This window comes from Amblyraja radiata, chromosome 9 (assembly GCF_010909765.2).
Source record: "Amblyraja radiata isolate CabotCenter1 chromosome 9, sAmbRad1.1.pri, whole genome shotgun sequence".
Lineage (NCBI taxonomy): Eukaryota > Metazoa > Chordata > Chondrichthyes > Rajiformes > Rajidae > Amblyraja > Amblyraja radiata.
This window is the reverse complement of record NC_045964.1, coordinates 33,872,257-33,883,954: the sequence shown is the minus strand read 5'-3', so window position 1 is coordinate 33,883,954 and position 11,698 is coordinate 33,872,257. Positions and strand designations below refer to the sequence as shown.

The window sequence follows — 11,698 nt, the reverse complement described above, 5'->3', positions numbered from 1 at the left end:
CTACCTTAATTGGTACACGTGTCAATAAAAAATAAAAGAATGTTGAAACCTTTGAAGTAGATTGAATTTAAAAAGGGGAAATAGATAAATATTTGAAGGAGAAAGGAGCAAATCCTTATCTAAAGAAGGGCCATGTTCTCCAGAGATGCTGCCTGACCCGCTGAGATACTCCCGCACTTTGTGCCCTTCACAGATTAGGTCAAATTGGTTTATTTGTAAGGACTAGGTAAAGCATACGTAACCAAACTCCTCCGTCGTGCCTTCAAAATAACGTGTCTGTAAAAAAATGTTAGATTTTTATTTACCACAATAGCCACGTGCAGCTTTGGCTGTACTGACATTTCTTAATCTTTTGCTAAAATTAGGATTAGGTGGAGGATAAACATTTCTTAAATAGCTGAACAATGTGAATAGCTGCATGAAATGAGAACACTCAAGTACTCCCACCCAAGATCTTGAAAACCAAAACCAAATTTCTACGACTTGCCTCTACTTACTCCTGCAATTATGTGAGGAAATTAAAAATTATTGTCTAAGGAAAGCAGAAGTGAAGAAAGGAAATCTATGATGGCAGCAGAGTTCATGATTTAAAACCTGAAAGGAGCAGGAGACAAGTACTCAAAACTAAAGAGGAACATAAATTATTTAAGATGCAGCAATAAGGATGGGAATTTTGATTTGGTATTTCACTAGCGAGATGGGACCAATAACCACAGGATAAATAATGGCATGAGTATATTTCAAATATTTAATTACATGTGTGCATTTTAAAACAATCTCGGAAAGGTCTAAGATTATTACAAATTCCTGACAGAAGCTAGAGGACTAGCAGATTGCTCTATTTAAGGGAGAAGAAAGATAACTTGTCCCAGAAATTTGATAAGATCCCACATAGATTAGTGGGCAAAATTTATGGCACATGGTATTGGGGGTAGAGTGCTGACATGGATAGAGAAGTGGTTGGCAGACAGGAAACAAAGAGTAGAGATTAACGGGCCCCTTTCAGAATGGCACGCAGTGACTAGTGCGGTACCGCAGCTATTTACAATATACATCAATGATTTGGATGAAGGGATTCAAAGTAACATTAGCAAATTTGCTGATGACACAAAGCTGGGTGGCAGTGTGAACTGTGAGGAGGATGCTATGAGAATGCAGTGACTTGGACAGGTTGGGGGAGTGGGCAGATGCATGGCAGATGAAGATGAAAGTAAGCATGCAGGTACAGCAGGCAGTGAAGAAAGCAAATGGCATGTTGGCCTTTATAACAAGAGGAATCGAATATAGGAGCAAAGAGGTCCTTCTGCAGTTGTACAGAACCCTAGTGAGACCACACCTGGAGTATTGTGTGCAGTTTTGGTCCCCTAATTATAGGAAGGACATTCTTGCTATTATGGGAGTGCAGTGTAGGTTTACAAGGTTAATTCCCTGGATGGCGGGACTGTCATATGCAGAGAGAATGGAGCAGCTGGGCTTGTACACTCTGGAGTTTAGAAGGATGAGAGGGTATCTCATTGAATCATATGATTGTTAAGGGCTTGGACACGCTAGAGGCAGGAAACATGTTCCCGATGTTGGGGGAGTCCAGAACCAGGGGCCACAGTTTAAGAATAAGGAGTTAGCCATTTAGAACGGAGACGAGGAAACACCTTTTCTCACAGAGAGTGGCGAGTCTGTGGAATTCTCTGCCTCAGAGGAGAGGCAGGTTCTCTGGATGCTTTCAAGAGAGAGCTAGATAGGGCTCTTAAAAATAGTGGAGTTAGGGGATATGGGGAGAAGGCAGGAATGGGGTACTGATTGGGGATGATCAGCCATGATCACATTGATGATGGCTCCAATGGCCTACGCCTGCACCTATTGTCTATAAATTATAAACCTAGTTAGCCTCAATGGCAAAAAAGAAAGTTAAGGTAGACAGGATGTTTCATCTCATAATTAGATCTTGGCAGCCATGTTTCAGAATAAAGAGTTGTCCATCTGAGGTAAGGAATTTTTGCCAGAATAAATTCAAGGGTACGATAAACAAATTTATGGTCTTGGGGATTTGTGATTAGAGGAAAAAGATAGGAAAATGGAGCTGAGCCCAACAGTAGATTAGCCATGATAATGAATGATAGAGCTGTTGGGGCGATAGTGATCATTATGAATTACACGTTCTGTCATATTTTAAAATGGATGGTAGGATTGGAGAGGTAGCAGAGAAGATTTACAGAGGATAATATCAGAAAAGCAAGACAAGACAAAGATGAGAGAAAAAAAAGTTATACTCCTCGATTTAAAAGAAAAGGAGTGTAACATAAGTGTTGGTGCAGCTTGTTTCGTGCCATGTATTCAATGTAATCTGATGTAGATGTGCATTTAAAAACAAATTGTATCTCTGAAGCAACATTTTATTACTTTCATTGCATAAACATGCATGGGGGCATCACATTTGTACAAAACATGCAGTATTCTTCCAGATGATATTCCTTCTTCTGGAACTATTTCAATCAGTGATGGGCTTACAGGATTTCCCAGCCTCTGGTTGTATCAATGTCCTTGACTGGAAGATTCTAAATGTGGCAAAGAAATATCAATACAACTTATGTTACCATTTTATCTCAACAAAAATGAAGTCGTTTTGCCATATTGAAAATGGGGCAGGAAGAATTGAAAACAAAAATATTTATGACATGTTGAATCTTCTGTCATTGGTGGACATTTAATTAACGTGCCAATCTCTCACCAGCAAGGAAATAAAATATTTCTTCATTTAATTCTATGGTTTCTAATTTATATGCACAGTTCAATATTAAGTCACAAAGGAATTATTTAGGAACGAGCAACATTAATAAAGGGGAGGAATAACCCCAAAACGATTAAAGCACTTTGGTGCAGAAATGAGAAAATTCACTCCTCCCCCACACTATTGTTGACTCATATTTGGTACAGACAAAGAGAACAATAAATATTTTTTAGAATACTTCGTAATGCTCTATGCAAATCTACACTAGACATCCACTGTTATTAATTTGCCTCTTGGTTCCTGGTTACTAACACCATTAATAATTTGCTTTGATAAAACAGTCCCCCTCTCCCTTGAAAACAAGTACTATTTCATTGGTAGACAAAAGTGCTGGAGAACTCAGCAGGTGCAGCAGCATCTATGGTGCGAAGGAAATAGGCAACGTTTCGGGCTGAAACCCTTCATCAGACTGATGTAGGGGGGGGGGGGGGGAGCCCGAGGGCTGAGGGAGAGCTGAGAAGGGGAGGAGGCAGCAAGGGCTACCGGAAATTGGAGTTCAATGTTTATGCCGCTAGGGTGCAAATTTAACTGGTTTGTGATGCTGCTACGCATGATCCAGGCAGCTTCTCCAACTGCGAAACTACTTTGCAAAGCTATGAATTATTTCTACGTTTCCATTTTTTAACATTAATTCCATTTTTGCACTCTAACAAATCTAATGTTTCTTGATAGATAAATGCAAGCTGGTGCCTCTGCAAATTAAATGAATTCAGAAATATAAATCGTTGTGTAAAAAAATTCTGATTTCATAACTTATCCGGGAAGATCCATAAAGTCATTGTTGAATTATTCATTTCATAGGATTAAAGATATTTCCACATAATCTTCACATTCTCAATGTCCCAAGGGGTTTCAAAGCTAATTAATTATGCTAGAAATGACATGACATGTGGAAAAATGTGACAGTCAGAGTAGCAGAGTATGGAATTATTGTTGGTTGTTTCTATTCACCCTCCAATGTGGGGAATGTTTATTAATCCATTAACAATCCATTATGATAGGGGGCAAAAAAGACAGGAAAATGCAAGCTATCAGTGTATTAAACAGCATCTTCAGAGGCAAAAGTATGTATTGACCTCTGTTGAGTCTCTGCATTAGGAGGGAAGAGGAAATATTGTCAAATGCAAGAGGCAGAGGTGGGAAGGTGATAGATTCATTCGGATTATTTTGGGGAAGGGGGTGTGGAGGGAAATGAAAAAGGTGAATAAAGGGAGAAGAAATCTAGGTGGAAAAGGTGAGTGCATGTGGGATATGTACATACCATCTTGGGGAACGGCTGCTAACCAGCAGCCGTCCGTTTAACTCACTTTTTATTTTGGAGTTTTAGTAAGTCCTGTCCTTTGTCTGTTGGAGAATGGACTTTTTAATGTGGGGGGAAGGAGGTAATTATACTTCTAGGTCCCTACCTGGTCGGTGAGGCAGCTTTTTCTCCGGGCTGCCCCGTCGACCCGTCCACGTGGCCTACCAGCAGGCGTGGAGCGCCGTTTCCTGGCGGGGACCGCCCAGCACCTCGGCTTCGGTGGCGGCACAGCGCTGGGGCGCTATCGCGGAGCGGAGCGGGCGATGCCTTGCCTGGGTCGCCGCGCTGGATCGACGCGCTGGAGCTCCGGTGAGCTGTGACCGCCGAGACCAACACCTCCGGGTTGCGGAGCGGGTGGCGCCGACTCTAACATCGGGAGCCTGGGAGCTCCAAACCGGCGCGGCCTTGTCGGCTTCGGAAGCCGCGGTCCCCAGTCAGGAAGCGGCCGTTCCAGGTAGCCCAGCCGCTGAGAGGACTCTCCTGACGCCGGGGCAACACCACCCGGTGAGAACGGCCAGGAACATCGGGCCTCCGTAGAGGCAATAGCGGTGGCCTCAATAGGCCTGACTATGGATGAACTGGGGATGGGGACTGGACATTGTGCCTTCCCCCACAGTGGTAACCATTGTGGGGGGATGATTTTTTTTTTGTGTGTAAGTAAACATGTTAGTCTGTGTCCAAGATGGCTGTCGGAAGGGAAAGTGGACGCTGACGCGCTTTAGCTGCCGCTGCTCTCTCTTCACATTGTGTTTTTGATTTTTTGTCTTTGGATTGAATTCTGTTTTTAATTTGTGTTTTGGTGATGTCTTTATTATTTATTTTATTCCGATTATATGTTTTATTATTCTTGTTAATCTCTGTAAGGTGTCCTTGAGATTTTTGAAAGGCGCCCAAAAATAAATTTATTATTATTATTACCATCAAAATGTAAGCTGTCCAAGTGGCAGAACATCATCTCGTCTAATTTGTGAAAGGCCTCACCTTAGTATTGGTAGAGGCATTGAGAACCATCAAATAAGTGTGAATCTGGAGTCATATGGTGACTCCAGATGGGAAGGATTGATGCAAAACAAAAATATTACACATGCTTGTAATCTGAAGCATACAGAAAATGCTGGAGTAAGAGAACGAGCAGTATCTCTAAAGTCCAAAGAATATTTTAACCATACAATGAAATGCTGTCACTGGAGCAAGTGAGCTACCAAATATTTCTAACAGCAATTAAGGATCTTATATAACATCTTCAGAGTCTCAGCTTAAATTGTCGTTTAAAGGATGCGTCTAAAATATTAGCCTAATTTGCATGCTCAAATTCCACAAGGGATTTCTTCAGATTTACTATCCTGCCACAAGCACTAATGCACAAGGCAAACATGCTGAAGGGTGCAAAGACAGATAATGATTAAAAACTAATTAATGAAACAGAATTGTAGTGCACCCATTTTTATATTTGGGTAAAAATATCCAACTACACACTAATCACTACCAAGGTTCATAAGTTCATGCCCCCACACAACATAGATGAAGACAAAAAACTAATTGCAGTTCTGATGACAAATCCTCATGCGCTACCAGTGGACAATGAGCTTCAGCCCACATGGTTCCACATCTGCAAAGACCAAAAAAAGCAAAAGGGCTGCCCTGATTCATGCTAAATTGGTGCCCTGTAATTATTCCTCTCATCTCTTCCCCACCCCCCCTTACAACCACCCCCACCCTTAGGTTCCTATTAAACCTTTCCCTTCTCACCTTAAGCCTCGGGTTCTTGAATCTCCTTTACTTGGAAAAAGACAATAGATGCAGGAGTAGGCCATTTGGGCCTCCGAGCCAGCACCGCCATTCAATGTGATCATGGCTGATCATCCCCAATCAGTACCCCGTTCCTGCCTTCTCCCCATATCCCCTGACTCCGCTATTTTTAAGAGGCCTATCTAGCCCTCTCTTGAAAGCATCCAGAGAACCTGCCTCCACCGCCCTCTGAGGCAGAGAATTCCACAGACTCACCACTCTCTCTGAGAAAAAGTGTTTCCTCATCTCCGTTCTAAATGGCTTACTCCTTATTCTTAAACTGTGGCCCCTGGTTCTGGACTCCCCCAACATCGGGAACATGTTTCCTGCCTCTAGCGTGTCCAAGCCCTTAATAATCTTATATGTTTCAATGAGATACCCTCTCATCCTTCTAAACTCCAGAATATACAAGCCCAGCTGCTCCATTCTCTCAGCATATGACAGTCCCGCCATCCGGGAATTAACCTTGTAAACCTACGCTGCACTCCATCAATAGCAAGAATGTCCTTCCTCAAATTAGGGGACCAAAACTGCACACAATACTCCAGGTGTGGTCTCACTAGGGCTCTACAACTGCAGAAGGACCTATTTGCTCCTATATTCGATTCCTCTTGTTATAAGGGCCAACATGCCATTTGCTTTCTTCATTGCCTGCTGTACCTGCAAGCTTACTTTCATAGACTGATGTACAAGGACCCCCAGATCCCGTTGTACTTCCCCTCTTCCCAACTTGACGCCATTTAGATAGTAATCTGCCTTCCTGTTTTTGCTACCAAAGTGGATAACCTCACATTTATCCGCATTAAACTTCATCTGCCGTGCATCTGCCTACTCCCCCAACCTGTCCAAGTCACCCTGCATTCTCATAGTCAAAAAGACTATGCATTTACCCTATTTGTGCCCCTCATGACATTTACACATCTGCAAGATCACCCCCAGTCTCCTATGTTTCAAGGAATAGAATGCTAGCCTGCCCAACATCTCCCTATAACTCAGTCCCCCAAGTCCTGGCAACATCCTCAAATCTTCTCTGCAGTCATTCCTGTTCAATGCCATATTTTTTTATAGAATTACCAAAAGGAACACAATACTCCAAGTGTCGTCTCACAAACATCTTGTATAACTGCAACATTATGTCCCAACTTCTGAATGCTATTCCCTGACTGATGAAGGCAGTATGCCAAAACTCTCCTTCACCACCTTGTCTACCTGTGACATCACTTACAAGGAACTATTTAATTATACTCCTTGGTCCTTCCATTCTGTAATAATTCCCTGCTGTTCACTCAGAAAGTCCATCCTATTTTTCTTCTCAAAATGCAACACCACGCACTTAGGTGAATCTGTGGAATTCATTGTTACAGATGGCTGTGTGCCAATGTCACAGATTGATAGGCACTTGTTTACCAAAGGTGTCAAAGATTAGGGAGAGAAAGCAGGCAACTGGGGTTGAGAGGGAAAGATAGAACTGCCATGATTGGATGGCAAAGTAAACTCGATGGGCCGAATGTCCTAATTCTGCTTCTATGACTTGTGAATTTATCCAGATTAAACTGCATTTGCCATGCCTCAACTCACTTGCCCAGCTGATCAGCACACTGTTGTAATTCTTGATAACTTTCTTCACTGTCAACGATACCACTTATTGTCATGTCATCTATAAACTTACTCATCATGCCTTGTACATGCTGATTCAAATTATTGACAGAGGACAAACAATGCGCCCAGCACCAATCCGAGGTACACCTCTGTGTAGTGGCCATTTGGTTGTTTTGCATGTCACTGATGATGGCATGTGCCTTTAAAGTTTAGACTGCCCGTTATATTATGGGTGGGATTTATGATGTGTTTTTGGGCGTATTTGGAGCTTAGATGCTTGCGCAGAAGTCTAGTTTTCAGATTAGTTTGGAGAGACGATGGAGAAGGTCAATCCTTCGACCATGTCAATGTTACGGAGACACGAGGAGTTTTGTAATGTTTAAAGTTGCAAGTTTGAATTCAAGGAAGATTGCAGTAACGAGTCGGAAGAAACTTGGATGTATCTTGCTGTTTACCATCAACAATAAAGCATTTATTCAACAAAAGACTGTGTGTTGAAGCTTTATGAGTGAAGAAGCTCTGAAGGTCTCTGAGGAAGCTTGCATGCGTATTGAAGATATTCCCCTTATCCATTCTCATCCAAATAGCGGCTAGAGAAATAGTTTCTCGAAAGATAAGAAAAATCTGCCGCTATACACTGATCAACACAAAGCTTAAAGGTTTGTTTGTCCCTCTCTTTCCATAATTTCCGCTTCCAAAAAAACTGACGCTGACCTTTTTGGCAACTAGTTTTTTCCCTTCCACAAATGTAGGGCACTAGTGCTACTACAAGACCAGTGACAAGGTCACGGAAGTAGTACTTACAATAACACTAAATAATTACACATACTCAATCTCTAAATTGTAAACATTAATGGAGTCAATTGTATAGAACTACATGTTTGATTTAGGATAGGCAAGGTTTAAAATAGATTATGAATACTTACTGTCTTTTACTGCCTTTTTACCTGCAAAACATAAATAACCATTTAGCATTATGCAAGTGAAGCACTTCTAAAATTAAACTGGAAATCATGGCTAATTCTATGTTAAACTGGAAAACAGTCTATAGTCTACCTTCAATTAAAAACAGTACCTTAATGTTTCCCAAACCAATATAGTCAAGAAAGTGAAACAAAACAGAAAATGATGGAGATACTAGGCAGGCCAGGCCACGTAGATGCATAGAGAATAAGATTACATAGAAAGTAGATTTGTTTCAGGTCGAAGAGCCTGCATTAGAATTTTTTGGTTTACATTTTATGTCTGTAAGTACTTTCTTACTGTGCAGAACGGATAGGAACATCATATGAGGGGGCACAAGAGCGGCAAGGGTGTGGTATAAAGGTGCTAATACTATTGAGTACGACACTAGCAATATTGAATGTATAGACAGTAACACTGTATTAAAGAGATTTTGCACAATTTTTGTTTTGTATACACTTATGATTAATAAAGTTTTGTTTTGATAGAAAGAATGGATATTGGTTGCAATTAACCTTGTTCAAACATTTCATGTAATAAATAGTGCAATTTCAAACCACTTGTGTGTGCAAACGAACTCCAATTCTACATGATGGCCCAATTAAATAGAAGGCATTATTTTACAATTATTTTATCCAGCTATCACCTTAATCAATAAGTATTACATTGGGATTTGACCTCCATCGCAAGCAATGGCGAACCCTGAACAGAATTCGCACCCTCCATGCAAGAACAGCCCATCACCTACATAAGTGGGGGATGACAGACAGCCCTGCTTGTGACTGTGGACATCCAGACCGTACCACACATCGTGAATGACTGCTCACTGAGGCTTTTCCCTGGTGGCATCAAAGCCATCCATCCAGTAACTGATGCTGTCCTGGCCTGGATGTCTACCCATGATCCACAACTTTAGGTTGTGCACGCCATACGCAAGAAGAAGAAGAAGCTCTCTACCATCTCTATGGTTACAGGATCAACTAAAATTTTTTTTAAAGTTCTCCAATATGTCTTCAAGGATTTTTAAAACATCTCTCAGGCCACTTACCTCCATATGATAGCTTGTAAAATAAGATAGAGGTGATAGCTAAACTAGGCCATAATTCCCTGTAAGCTATGGCATAAGGTTTCATTTTAAACCACCACTCTGCAACAGCTCGACCAGCCATTATCTGCGGGTTGAAACAGAGAATTAATATGGATGGGGCAAGGATGGACAGCAAAAGGATACAAAGTGCTGGAGTAACAGCGAGTCAGGCAGTATCTCTGGAGAACATGGATAGGTGGCATTTGTCAGGAATCCCCAATGCCTCACCTTTACCATGGATGTCCACTCCCTTTATGCCTCCATCTCGCACCAGTAAATACCCTTGACCATGACCCCACAAACACCAGGCTATCAGTTCCCATATTGTTTCTGATCTCATAGCCCCTGGTGATCTCCCTAAAACAGCTTCCAAACATATAGTCCCCAGCCCCGCACTGCCTGCTTCAGCAGTTCAAGGATGGCAAATGTCCTCATGAGATTAGGGCAGAGCAATTAGTTTAGTTTAGAGATGTAGCATGGAAACAGGCCCTTCGGCTGACCAACAATCATCTGTTCACATTATTTCTATGTTATCCCACTTTCACATCCACTCCCTACACATTCAAGGAAATTTACAGAGGCGAATTAACCTATAAACCCAATGTAATAAAAAGGAACGATAGACGCAACGATCAGCCGAGAAGGTTGTTGGCTGCAACCGTGCCCCATCGACGAATTGTACACTGCAAGGGCCATGAGGAGAGCGGCTAATATCATCTCTGACCCCTCTCACCCTGGCCACAAACTCTTTGAAGCACTTCCCCCTGGAAGGCGACTCCGGACTATCAAAGCCGCCACAGCCAGACATAAAAACTGCTTTTTTCCACGAGCAGTAGCTCAACTCAACAGCCAAAAGCGTGCAGTCTCCTTTTGCTCTGGTATTTTATTTCATTCTTCACATGTTTAAATTATGTTTTATTTTTATTGTCTACTGTATATCGTGTTGTTGCTTGCGAGCAAAGCACCAAAGCAAATTCATTGTATGCATACATATTTGGTGAATAAAATGTATTCAATTCAATTAAAAATGCTGGAGTAACTCTGCTGGTTAGGCAGCTTCCTCAGAAAAAAATAGATAGATAAACTACTCCTTAAACATTAGGTAAAATTTACTGAAGCCAGTTAACTAACAAAACACTGTGCCGTCGTGATTTGTTCCATGAACTAGTTAAACATCGACAAAATCTTCTCAATCAGGCTTTTGAAGAAGGGTTTCGGCCCGAAACGTCGCCTATTTCCTTCGCTCCATAGATGCTGCTGCACCCGCTGAGTTTCCCCAGCAATTGTGTGTACCTTTTGAAATACCTGCCTTACTGCAATTCAAACATAAGGTATAAAAACTAATTCATGGAAGTTTACAAGTCTCATATGGAAAGGACTCTGCCCGCTGAGCCACTACTCCGTGGCATACCAACATTAAATGAAAGCCACTCGTAAAATTTGGCTTTACTGCAAGTAGAAAGACCCAATACAGCACCAATGCAACGTCCGCCTACAGTTGACGTCTGGAGCACACGGCGCCCAATGTAGCTCAGGACGAGGATCACAACTCCAATACAGCGCCAGCCTGCAGTAGCTAGCTACCCTCGGGGCTGGGGTCACAGCACTAGGCCAAAGTGCCCGGACCGGGAGCAGTCGGCTCCACAACTCGCTCGCAAAGGACAGGCAAACTACTCGCCATCCAAAGGCCAGCGCGCTAGTCGCAAGCCGGTCCATTCCCCGGTCGATTACACGTATCAAACCACGACCGACATCAGGCTCCTGAGCTTTACCTTGTCGCGGCTTCACTTCACTTCGCTTTCACTCCAAGGAAGGTCACTGGTGAAGGCCGGCCGAAGATCCCAGCTCGCCACCGCCTGCGACAGCGCCTCTGGCCGGCGGGAGGTTGGGGAGAAATGTGATTTCTTAACGCAGAAATAAGCAAAGATCCTATAGCTCTGCTATAAGATCTTTCGAAATAAGGAACTGCAGATGCTCGCTAATACATAAAAAGACACATAGCGCTCGAGTAACTGCCGGTCAGGCAGCATCTCTGGAGAACATGGATAGATGATCAATCCTGATTTAGTTTATTGTCCTCCTCACATGCAGAGGTACAGTGTGTGCTATCCAGTCAAAGAACACACTGGAGGATGCAAAGATTATCTAGTATCTTTGGTAGGGAGGTTGCACGGCA

The 11,698-nt window shown here is 42.4% G+C and overlaps 1 long non-coding RNA gene across 1 annotated transcript; it reads right to left on the bottom strand.

Annotated features, from left to right (window-relative positions):
* Positions 1 to 2,372: 2,372 nt before the first annotated feature.
* Positions 2,373 to 11,385, bottom strand: LOC116976946. The gene is made up of 4 exons (XR_004413076.1): positions 11,295 to 11,385; positions 9,484 to 9,607; positions 8,399 to 8,419; positions 2,373 to 2,552 (listed from the first exon to the last, which is right to left on the bottom strand). It is a non-coding gene; the product is annotated as an uncharacterized LOC116976946 (long non-coding RNA).
* Positions 11,386 to 11,698: the final 313 nt, after the last annotated feature.